Genomic DNA, 11,698 nt, shown 5'->3' on the forward strand with positions numbered 1-11,698 from the left:
CCAGCTATACTTTGATGCTCAACTCAGTACATGCCTTTTAATTACTTGCAATCCTAGCTTTATTACAGAGCTTGCTATCATAGTCCTGCATCATTTGAATATGGATTTATGAGTCTAAGCAGGTCTTCCATCCAATAGCTTAAGCTTTTTAGGCTGTGAATCCGTGACAAGTGATATTAGACCCGAGCCCACTATGAGATATCATGTGCATCCCTCATATAAGGGTCAGTTTGAAGGCCTACAGAAGGTGATAGAGACTAAAGCTTGGTCCAGGCTACCATTTTCTTCCAAAATTTAAGTCAAAAAAGTATACTCAAACCATGAGAGACTGCCATTTTTCCTCCCTTTTTTAAACCAACAGATATGACAGTGACTGGAGTTAGCCAAATTCTTCTTGGAAGCTTCGCTGAAGTCGGGAGATTGCTACCTTTAATGTCCAATTTGATGGTGAAATGTCATCAGAATTATGCTGTAAGAAATCAACAATTGTATACGCCGACAGAAAGATCTTTGAAAGTTATTTTTCTCTTTCCATTTAACTGTATTTCACTGATACAAACATTATATCTTTCATTCAATTATGCTGTTAGTCAGGACCCATAGCACTGACCATATGCAATGCATGAGAAAACAACAACGGTCATGATTAAAGATTGTTTTGTTGGTGAAGTTGCTTTAGATGATGAACAAATTCTGGGTTTTAGTTCTTACACTTCTCTCTTTTATCTCTCTTAAAGAGGCACATAAAAAAGAAATCTTCCAGAATGTGGGCGGCTATGGAGCTTTTAGTCCACTTGAACTTAATTTGCATCATAATGTCGAACTTCATGGTTGAGAGAATTCCCACATTCTCAATGACTTTTTCTCCAAGACTCTCTTTTCAAGACAACTGGTTATATTTTCTCTGTTGAAACAAACAAACCAAAAAGATATCAGATATCAATCAGACAATCACAAAACACAACCTAATAACATGGGGATATAAACATGTTACTTTCTTGCATAAATTACAGTAAGTTTCAATTTCTTTTTTAATGTTATGATGAAAAGGAAGTCAACCATATCTTCTCTGCAAAATAAGAAGGAAGGAATGGATGCCCACCAACAATGATTTATGCTTCTTGGAGGAGTGGATCCAAACTTGACTAAAATCACTTCAAATTTGACCAGCTAACTTCTGTTCAAATGAATTCCAGTCCTAGCCAACGGATATTTCAAGTTCTAGTTTACGAATGGTGCATTGGATATATTCCAAACCATCTCACACAGAAAAGGCATCACAAAAAAAAAGGGGGGAAAAACCAAAAAACAGCAGAGGACCATAGTTTGAGGTTGGCATTTTGACTTGTTGCTAGATGGACTGCATTGAATCATGGTGAGCTTCAGCCCAACTGGTCAGTGTTTAAAGCATGACCAAATGAAGATGCAGCCACCTGGATTTCAAACTGTTTCATTAAATGATCATAAGTACCAAGCTATTGTCCAATCACAAGTCTAAACTGATGCAAGGCATGCATAGATGCATGAATGACATGTACATTTTCGATCAAATTATGACCCTGGCAGAAAATGGCTTGTTGGCATGCAAATGCTTTTTAACAAATAGACAGAATTCTTGGTAACTTCTTAGTGGCTGTCAATGGTTCCTTGCATTTATAAATTATCTTCAGATTAATTCCATTAGATAGTTAATTCCAACAACAAACTACCCAAATATGGCCTCTCGACAAGTGGCTAGTCATGATCTCCTGATGGAGACAAGATCATTCCATGATTCTTCATATGGCCGAAACTAAGGAATTTTTATAAGATTTAATTAAATTGTCAATTTTTTGTATTGTCTTTCTGGTTAGTTTTAGTTCTTAGTAGAAACTTTTAAATCAAGGGCTGAGATCAAATTATCTTGGTTTTATTTGATAGCTTTATGGACCAAATTACTATAGTGATAGTGTTCACGCACCATTCAAGGCACAATAAACATGAGCAGTGACCACATGTTGCAAGGGTATTTTAGAGAGCCTAGAAGTCTTGTTAGGGTTATCAATTCCTTTAATCATGGAAGTTGAAAGAGGTAACCAGATTTTTTATGCAAAAAAGAAAGAAAGAAAGAAAGAAAGAAATATCAGAGTTCTCTTTTTCCCTGTGGTGTGATGACATAGGATAAGCATGAGGCTTGCAACCCTAGGTGTGATTCCTAGGTTCCACAGTGAGTCCAGTATTATTGTCACTCTTCCTTTTACCATTTTTACTTTTATCCTTTTATTCTAGTCATTACTTGCCTTTTCTTCTAATATTCTCTGATAAGAAAATGTGCTTTTATCTTCCCTAAATCTATCATGTCATGTAAAATCAGCTTTTTCTCCAGAAACACTCCAGCAAGCTCTTGATTCCTGGTATAAAAATTGAAGATCTCAATTCAAACCGCAAAATCATAAAACCTAGGTTAGATAATAGCCATCCAGTACCTATTTCTTCAAAAATTATTAACTTTTACTTCAGTTTTATTCAAAACTCAAGTTATAATCTGAAATTTCAGCAACCTAAATGTTTCAGTCCTGCTACTCTAGACCTTATAGACCCCCATATTAGACTGCCCTACATCAGTTTGGTATTACAACATAGATTACACACCTGTACACTTGTCAAGGATAGTGCTGGTATCATCATGATAGGGGTCTTTTAACACCACGACAACATAAAGAGTTGTTGATCAAGGAAGAATTATAAGTGGACTGAATTACAGAAATTCCAAATTGGGAGAATTTTTAGGTGTACATCAAAGGTCAAGTATCATAACACCAACAGCCATGGACACACAAGGCAAAGTATCATATTATCAACAACCTGAGGACTTGGCGAAGCACACAAAGACATCAAGAAGCAGAAGCCAGCATCAAATAAATTTTGTCAGCTTGAAAGTCAGATCGAGGGCAGCAAAAGAAGTATTATGACTTAAGTGAAACAAGAGCCAATTTTTACCACATCTGAAGAAATAAATAAAAAGAAATCTCTTTAAAAGTAGATAACTTTTTTTGTACCAAGAAAAGAAAGAGCAAAAGGAGGAGGTGATTCTACCATCCGAAGTTCATGCTAAATTTGCAATCAACACAACAGTAGAAACATCTGTTAAGATTCTAAAATCATGGTCAATGATTACTCAATCATGGCCGAAATGTCTCCAGACACATTGAAAGAGGAACTGATCAGTCAACAGGAGAGCTTACAAAGTATGAAGATCGCAAGTCAGCTTATGTTAAGTCTGAACAATCCAAAAGGACTACTAACAGCTATCAAAGAGTTCTATGAAGTTCTTCACAAATGCAAAATCTTCCAACATTTTTTCAGCTTTTGTTAATCTGTCGCCTGTGGTTTGCTTCAGCAGTTAGGCATACACTCATCTTATTATGTGTTGGAGAGGATGAGAAGATGCCCGCAGTCCAAGCATTAGGAAATTTTTTTGACATCCTATGGTGGGCATCCATCAAAAGTAATCATTGCTATGAGAAATCAATCAAAGCAGCTCCAGAACTGACTTAAAAGAAATCAGGGCAAGTTCCTACACAGCAGGATCAAATGGAGACCAAAATTGTGCTACGATGCATCATACAGGGCTGCAACTTAAATACTTTTATCAGATTTAATTTTGTTATCAATTTTTTGTATTTCCTTTTATTTTTGGTTACTTTTAGTTTTAGTTTTTAGTGTATGATCTATAATCAAGGCCTGAGATTAAATGATCTATAGTCTATTGATAGCTTTATGAATCAAGTTACTGCACCAGTAGTGTTCATGCTCTAGTAACTATGAACAGTAATCACATGTTATAAGGGTATGCTAGAAAGCCTAAAGTCTTGTTAGTTGTTAGGCTTGTCTAGTCCTCTAGATATGGGAGATAAAAGAGGTAATCATATCTTTTTTTATGCAAAAAAAAAAAAGATGACTGAAAGTTCAAAGTTCCTTTTTTACTGGGTGATTCTAAGATTCCAGAATGGGTCCAATATCATCCTCCCTCTTCCTTCTACAATTTATTTCTTTCATTCTTTTATTATGGTCATTAGCTAGATTTCTTCTAATCTCTTTGATCAAAAACATAATTTTATCTTGCCCAGTTCCTTCTTGTAATGTATAATCAGATTTTTTTCCCAAAAAAATTCTAGCAAGCCTTTGATTTCAGTTATTTGATTGTATAAGCCCTTAAAATCCCAATTTAAACCCTAAAATTATTAGATAATATTCAAGGAATCAAATATCATTGGAATGGTATGGTACCACTAGTACTATATATTCTAATACAAAACCAACACCAGTACCAACCTCGGGTTGCTGAAACCGATTGAATACCTTTCCAGTGTATGCTAGTTGCTTTTCATTTTTACTGAGGGTCTCAGTACATACCAGCCATACCAGTAATGCATCAGTGTTGTACCATTCTATGACAACAACCAAAGGTTTGATATCGCCATTTAAGAACTTGATGATACACAATACGTGTTGGCTCAATGTGGGCTGAATCTCGAGGCGTCAAATTCTAACAATCTCCACCTCGACTCGATATTCGGCCTCCTCCAAACTCCGAGAGCTTCTGGATCTCCTCGCCCCAATGCCCTGGGCAATCGCCTGCTGATCATGGATGGGCAAACATGGGAGTCGAGCCAGGCTGCTCGATCCCATCTCTGTCGTATGCTGTGCTCCTCCTGACCTGAGACCTGCTCGGGGCATCGTCCTGCGGCAATAGGAATCTCACCTTGCGACGTCGCCTCTCGTCCTCCCGAGTCTCCTGTCTCATGCCCGATCCGCCTCCTGGAGCTCCACCTCGCTCTGATACCACTGTTGGGTGGATGTCTGGCCTGGACACCACCTTCCAAGACCTTTTCAGTACCACGCGATGCAGCAGAAAGAAAGAAGAAACAAAACAAAAGGAAAAAATAATCAAAATACGTGGATCAGCCACAAAAGGGCTCGCCTCCACGGGACATGCAAACTTCACTATGAAAAAGAAAATTTTACAAGAGGAGACCTCACCCTCAACCCTTGTACACCCAATTCTCTCTCACTAGAAGTTTCCCTCACAAAAGCTCTCTCTCTTGGAAGACTCCTTGAACCCCTGAAGTGCCTGGCGACCGCTGTCCAGAAGCCCTGCTCCTTCTCTCACAGCAACGCGCGCTTCTCCCTTCCGTGCGGCGTCCACAGTGTAAAAAATCGAACCCCCCACTCCTCTGTTCCATGTACAGGGCTTTTATAGGCCTTAATCACGACTTAGATCATGATTAGGAATCAACCCAAATCACGTCCCAGACCATTGGATCAAGACCGAGAGTCACCTGAGCCCTTCGATCGCGCTCCGGTCCACGGAATAGTGCCGTGGACCGCGAAAAACGCATGGAAAATGCCCACGCGGTCCACAGACCCACCCGTGGACCGCCCGGTCCACGGTGGATCGGAGAACAGGGCCAGGCAGGCCGCCTGGGCCTGGGCCGGCCCGCGCGCGCGGGCCTGGGCCGCACCTGCGTGCGGGCCCGCACGAGGCTGGGCCGCGCGCCCGCTTGGGCCGTGCGCCCGACTGGGCCGCGCACCCGGCTGGGCCGCCCGCCCGCCTGGGTCGAGCATTCCGCACGCCGCCGCCTGCGGCCTAGCCGCCGCCCCCCGCCGCCGTCCACCGGCGGTCCTCCGTCGCCTCGGGTCTCGTGCCGACTTCATAAGCTCGTATCTCCTCTATCCGAGCTCCGTTTAGGGTGATCTTGATCTCGTTGGACTCCGTTTTTCGCCGCAAACCTCGCTGTGGCTCAATGTGGGCTGAATCTTGAGGTGTCAAATCCTAACGATACGTATTATCTTCAGAAACACTCCTTTTTTAGTTCAGTTTTATTGAAAACTCAGGTCATAGCCTAATCCCAGCAACCGACAGGTTTCAATGTCGCTTCTCTAGACCCTTTAGCCCCTATCCTAGAGTGTAACACTATCCCTCCAAGTCAATACACAAATAACTCAAAACCCCTTGGTCAATGCATCATTATTCTTATTATCAATTGGTCTATAAGACTAAATTGTGTTAAGTTAGTACAAGCACCATATGTAGAAGTTGTCAGAAATAACTGGGGAGCTATCACTTGACAACTTTGTAGAATATCTTTTAAAGCAAATAATTTTCGCATGTTGTATCGCACTCTTTAGATAGGAGTTAGACCGGAAAACATTTAATTATCAAGGGCATTTTATTAAAATGATAGTTCGGTAAACTTACAAGAATTGGATGATTTTAATACAACTCCTTGTCTTATTCTCTTAATGAATCAGTTATCAGAGGTCTGACTTGCAGAATAGAATGAAAAGGAAGAGAAGAATAAGTGCAAAGTTTAGATGCAAGAAATACTTAAGGAAGCTAGTGCAGCTCAGGAACACAAGAATTTGTATAGTTTTGTGATTCAATAGGCAAACAAAATCATTATTATGCTTCAAATTTTGAACAACAAAGATAAATTCTAAAGGGCCCATTCTTTTGTGAGTAAATATCATGGGAAAGTTGATCAATTTTTTCATTGACCAACTTACCAATGTTCTTACGCTTTTCAAGATGGATAAGTTATTTTTCATGCATAGCATTTATCCATGAAATGGGAGAAAAATCTTACCCACCCAAGAGATGGCTGAATCATTTTTCCATCAGCCAGTAAAGTAGGTATTTAATTTTACCCCTAAAATGCTCCATCCTTATTTCTAATGCCTCCATCATTTCATGCCCAGTAACTTAGTCATCCACTTTCTCCAAACCTAAAAAGCATAAAAAGTATTATAAAAAATATGGATATATTTTAGTAATTTATTTAGAAACGTATTAATGCAAAAGAATATGAGTAACAGATTTTGAAGCCACATCCCCATGCGTAAAAGAACATGGGTAACAGATTTCGAAGCCACATTCCCACGCGTAAAAGAACATGGGTAAATGATTTTCCTGTCTAAATATTGCCTGAGAGATATTTACTTAAGAAAATATAAATTCCCAAGCAAATTTTTTATCCACAAAAGAACGAGCCCAAAAGGATATCTGCTATTCATCAAGGATTTTCATAGGCTAATAAGAAAAACTTCTCAAACAGCCATGTCGAGGCATGCAAAAATGAAAATCGAAAAAAGAACACTAAATATGAATCCTGAAGCTTGAAGGAATGGAAGATCTAAAATAATTAGTCTGATATAGTCACATAAAAATTTGGTGCACATAGTAGGTGAGAGATGGAGCGTGCCTTAAGATGGAAAACAACACTAAAATGCATGAATTTAGGTAATGACTTTTGATAAAACTTTTTATAATTTATATATTTCTTCCGAACCATCTATTGAAATCATAAAGAGCATGAATTTTAATATTTAAGCACATCTAGCTGGCAGGTCTTGTAAGTCTGGAAGAACTGAAAAGCCTATAAGAAGCACAAGCCTACAATTATGTAATATAGACATCAATTTTAGCATCTAAAAGGTGTCTGTTGTTGAGAAGAAGATAGTGAGTCGGAATCCTTCCCTTTTTCCCCTTCCTTTTTATAGGAGGGAATCTGACAAGTCGTTGGAGCCTGTCGGAGTTTGAGTAGTGGCTGTTAGGGGCCAGAGTAGTGGTGTCAACGGGTTGTTACAGCGGCAACCACCTACGTTCGAAGAGTAGTGGACTGCTGTAATAGAATACTGATTACTGACTCAATGGATTTCGCACGTCAGCAAGATCCTGTGGCGTCCGAACTGGGGAATGGCACTCAGAGAGCTGGGGCGGAATAGAACGAGATAGGTGAATACCCGACGATATTGTCCTCATCGAGCTTTCGATCTCTGGTGTGTCATCAGCTGTAGACCGACGTCTATGACGGCATCCTAGTAATGTGATGCAATTCGGGTTGCCTATCTCAAGCTGCCAGGTCATGACGCCAGGTGTTTGCCATGTCATCAGGTGGACAAAGTACGGTCCAACAGTGTCAAAGCTACCTTTTACTCTAAAAGCTACGAACTTTCACATAAATGTATCAGCTATAAGCAGTTCAAGCATGTAATAGTATTCACAAGAGATACAATCTTTCACCTCATAAAAATAGACTAACAACAAAATTGTTAGAAGGATGAAAGCATGATCGGCTATACCTTTAGGTCTTGGCATTGGAAAGAGTCCATAAATTTCATTTCTCACTCAGCTCTCAAAGAATGACTTTCTGCATGAGATGTTTTGCTGCATACATCACAAGGTCACTCTGAAAAGGCTTCCAACAGATGGCAGTCCATTAGCACATTCCCATGTCATTTTCTGCTGAAACTATACTCACAAACAGGAACACTAAATTCAAGGAGTCATCCACTATTCATGAACAATTTAAGATGAACACAGATGAAAATTCTCAAATGACCATCTTGAGGCATGCAAAAAAAAAAAAAGCAAATTAGTAAAAGAACATTAGATACAAATATCCTAAACATGGAACACTGCACCGCCCCGTATCACCCCATAGCAGCCCATATTGTACTGTACCACTCTCATACCGATATGCTGTCTCGGAACATACCGACATTATCGTATCATACCGAACTGCGTACTGATATTAAACAAAGTTTTACCGATATAGGGTCCAGTACCGAGGTAGCGAACCTTAATCCTAAAGCTTAAAGGAAAAGAAGACCTAAAAGAATCGGTTTGAAACAGTGTAGTAGAAATTTTGGTATGGAGAGATAGTGAAGAACAGAACTGATTTGGAGCATGCCTTAAGTCAAGCAGGGAACATTAAAAATGCATGAATTCAATAATGATTAATGACTCTTGATTAAAAAAATTTATAATCTGTAAGCTTCTGCTACATCATCTATTAAAATCATACAAAGCATAACTTCAAATATTTAAGGATATCTGATCGGGGATACTTGTAACCCTTGAAGAACTTAAAAGCCTATTAGAAGCATCAAGCTACAAGTATGTAACATATCAACTTTAGGGTCTAAAATGTGCCAAGGCTTGCTTTCACTCTAAAAAGCCCACAACTTCACATGTACGTCATCAAATATGGATACCGAAGATAAGCTGTTCAAACACATAACAATTTTTACCAGAGATACAACTTTCATCTCATAAAGATTGACTGACAACAAAACTCTGAAGGATGAGAGAACGATTAGATGTACCTTCAGGTCTGACATTGCAATTAGCCTTCATAAAATTCATTTCTCACTCAGCTTTCAAGGGATACTTCTCTTCATGAAAAGGTTTGCTGTATACATCACCAGGTCACTCTGAAGAACGCTTCTTAGAGATGGTAGTGCATTAATGCACTCCCACATCATTTTGAGGTGAAACTAGTCACCCACAGACAGCTGAAAATGGTAGCAAAATTAATTTCCCATAAAGTCATCATCACTGTCCTCATACTCACTGTCCACATCATATTCAGACCCAGACTCATCTTCCTCCCTAGGTTCTAGCAATGTCTTCATGTCAAATGATAATTCTGTTTCCATTTCTTCAGTCCCGATGTAGTCATACATCATCTGTTCTTTAAATTTCTCATCAGAAAAATTGAGTAGCCATCCAAGTGAACACTTTAACCCTTTCCTGGCGATAATCTGATACCTTGGTCTTATTGTGGACTCAGGACCATAAGTAAAGAAAGCAGGAAATACAACCAGCTCCTCCAATTCCCTATCCATCTCCGTTTGAAAATACTCAAAGCTCATTCTCATAATATCCAGATTCAATACAAGCAACTAAAGGCAGCCAACAACCATTCAGCTCACTTGCTTCCACAAAAAGCTGCAGCCTTTGAGGAAATCGACATGCTTCAACACGGTAGAGTGCCAAACAGCTTAAGGCATTTACTCAATGACTTCTCCGAATTCATCACAACCAACCAAAATGCTCGATTCAAACAAGATTTGCTGCGAGACAAGCTTAACCTTCAGTTCAGTTCCCATGATGTCTGGATAATGCACTATCGCAGAAGCCAATGCCTCCTTCCGAGCACCAAACTCCAGCAGGGCCTCAACATTGGGTTTCACCTGGTCCTCCAAGCCAAAACGAAGAATTTGAGGCCTTTCCTTAATCAATCCTGCCACAGCCAGCATCGGTTAGACCAGGCTCTCAAGATATTCGATGAAAGGCTTAATCGCTCTCCCACCTCGCATGCCGAGTATCTCCAGATACCGAGTGAGAACCCTCCTAGCTCTCTTCTTGAAAGACCAATTCCAATCAGATAGGCCAGTGATGTGCTCATAGTCCCCTCCAATTCGAAGCCGAGCAACTCCGGGCACCACTTGATCCCATCTTAGAAGTTTTTATCTGTGGATTTTATGCTTTAATAAGCCTTTTGAGATTGAAGCTTATGTAATATTTACATAGATTTTTTCTTTTGTCAACGAATCGTTCCCAATGTCCTCCTCGTCCTAGGATGCCAATATAATTTGCAATTTCTATTCAGCACAAAAATATGCCTAGAGCTTGTCTCTTCCGGTAGAAGATTGTTTGGGACCAACTTTCAACTTGGGCATTTCTCAAATATAGAGGCATGGACCTATTAGTTGCCTGTTCGATGTGTAGATTGGAGGATAAGACAACTAAGCATGCCTTGCTTTGATGTCTGCAAGCATGCTTGGTTTAGGGAATGGTAGGAGGGCGGCCCTAGAGAGCTATGAGCAACTTTTGGCTTTTCTCATTCCTGAAAATGATCTATCAATGCACAACAGAGGGCCAAGCCATCAGTGGTAGGATCGCGTACATTGCTTATCAGATTTAGCTATTCAGGAACACCTTGGTCTTCGACGCTGAGGTTATGCCTGCACATCAAATGCTGGAAAGATCCTATTTTCTTGCCAAAAAGTACTATCGGTTCGATACTGCTGGATAGTCCCTTGCCACCCTAAGTCTCTGAGGCTCCCATGCTGTGCATGCATTGATCCGGAGGATTTTTTTTATCGCTTGGAGGCCTCTCCCTTCGAGGTTTGTCAAGATCAATTTTAATGGTAGTGTCAGAAATGGCAGAAGTGGTGCGGGCTATATATCCGATGTCCGGATGGTAGATTTTTGGCTACTGGGGGCTCACATCTATTTGAGCCATTGGTCCCAGGAGCAAAGCTCCAGGCAGTCTGAACGGGCATCACCTGTACATAATAGGAGCTGCATGCAGAGAGCATCTTCATTGAGGGTGACTCTGCCACAATTATTGACTGGATCAGGGATGACACGAAGTAGTTAGGAGCTCACCCGCTGCTCCATGATATCTGGGAGTCCCTCTATCACTTTTTCTACGATGGTTGTTTGACATGTCTATTGGAAGACAAACAACGCCGCAAATTGGGTAGCTTCATTTGTTGCCGATCATATCGGAGACTGGTCTTGACGTCTTGAAGTTGTGTGCCCACGGGCAATTCGTGATATTTTGTATTCTAACTTTTTGGACTGTACTCGCAGTAGAATGATGTGATCGTCCATTTGTACCCAAAAAAAAAAAGATATACCTAGAGCTTGAGGCAAGCTTTTTTTTTTTATGCTGGCAAGCTTTTTTATGCACCTTCAAGATACTGCCATCTCTACCGAGTCTAGATAGCTCAAATTGAAAATCGAGACTCACAAAAGCAAAAATAATTTAATCAAATAGTAGTAAGGGGGCCATAGTTCACACCTTAGGTAGCATTTGGTGATCTAAATGAGATCATCATGGTGATCTAAGATCACTGATGA

The 11,698-nt window shown here is 40.1% G+C and overlaps 1 pseudogene; it reads right to left on the reverse strand.

Moving 5' to 3' along the window:
* Positions 1–556: 556 nt before the first annotated feature.
* Positions 557–11,233, reverse strand: LOC105057893 (transcription termination factor MTERF4, chloroplastic-like; annotated as a pseudogene).
* Positions 11,234–11,698: the final 465 nt, after the last annotated feature.

This window comes from Elaeis guineensis, chromosome 14 (genome assembly GCF_000442705.2).
Source record: "Elaeis guineensis isolate ETL-2024a chromosome 14, EG11, whole genome shotgun sequence".
In the NCBI taxonomy this organism is placed as follows: Eukaryota; Viridiplantae; Streptophyta; class Magnoliopsida; order Arecales; family Arecaceae; genus Elaeis; species Elaeis guineensis.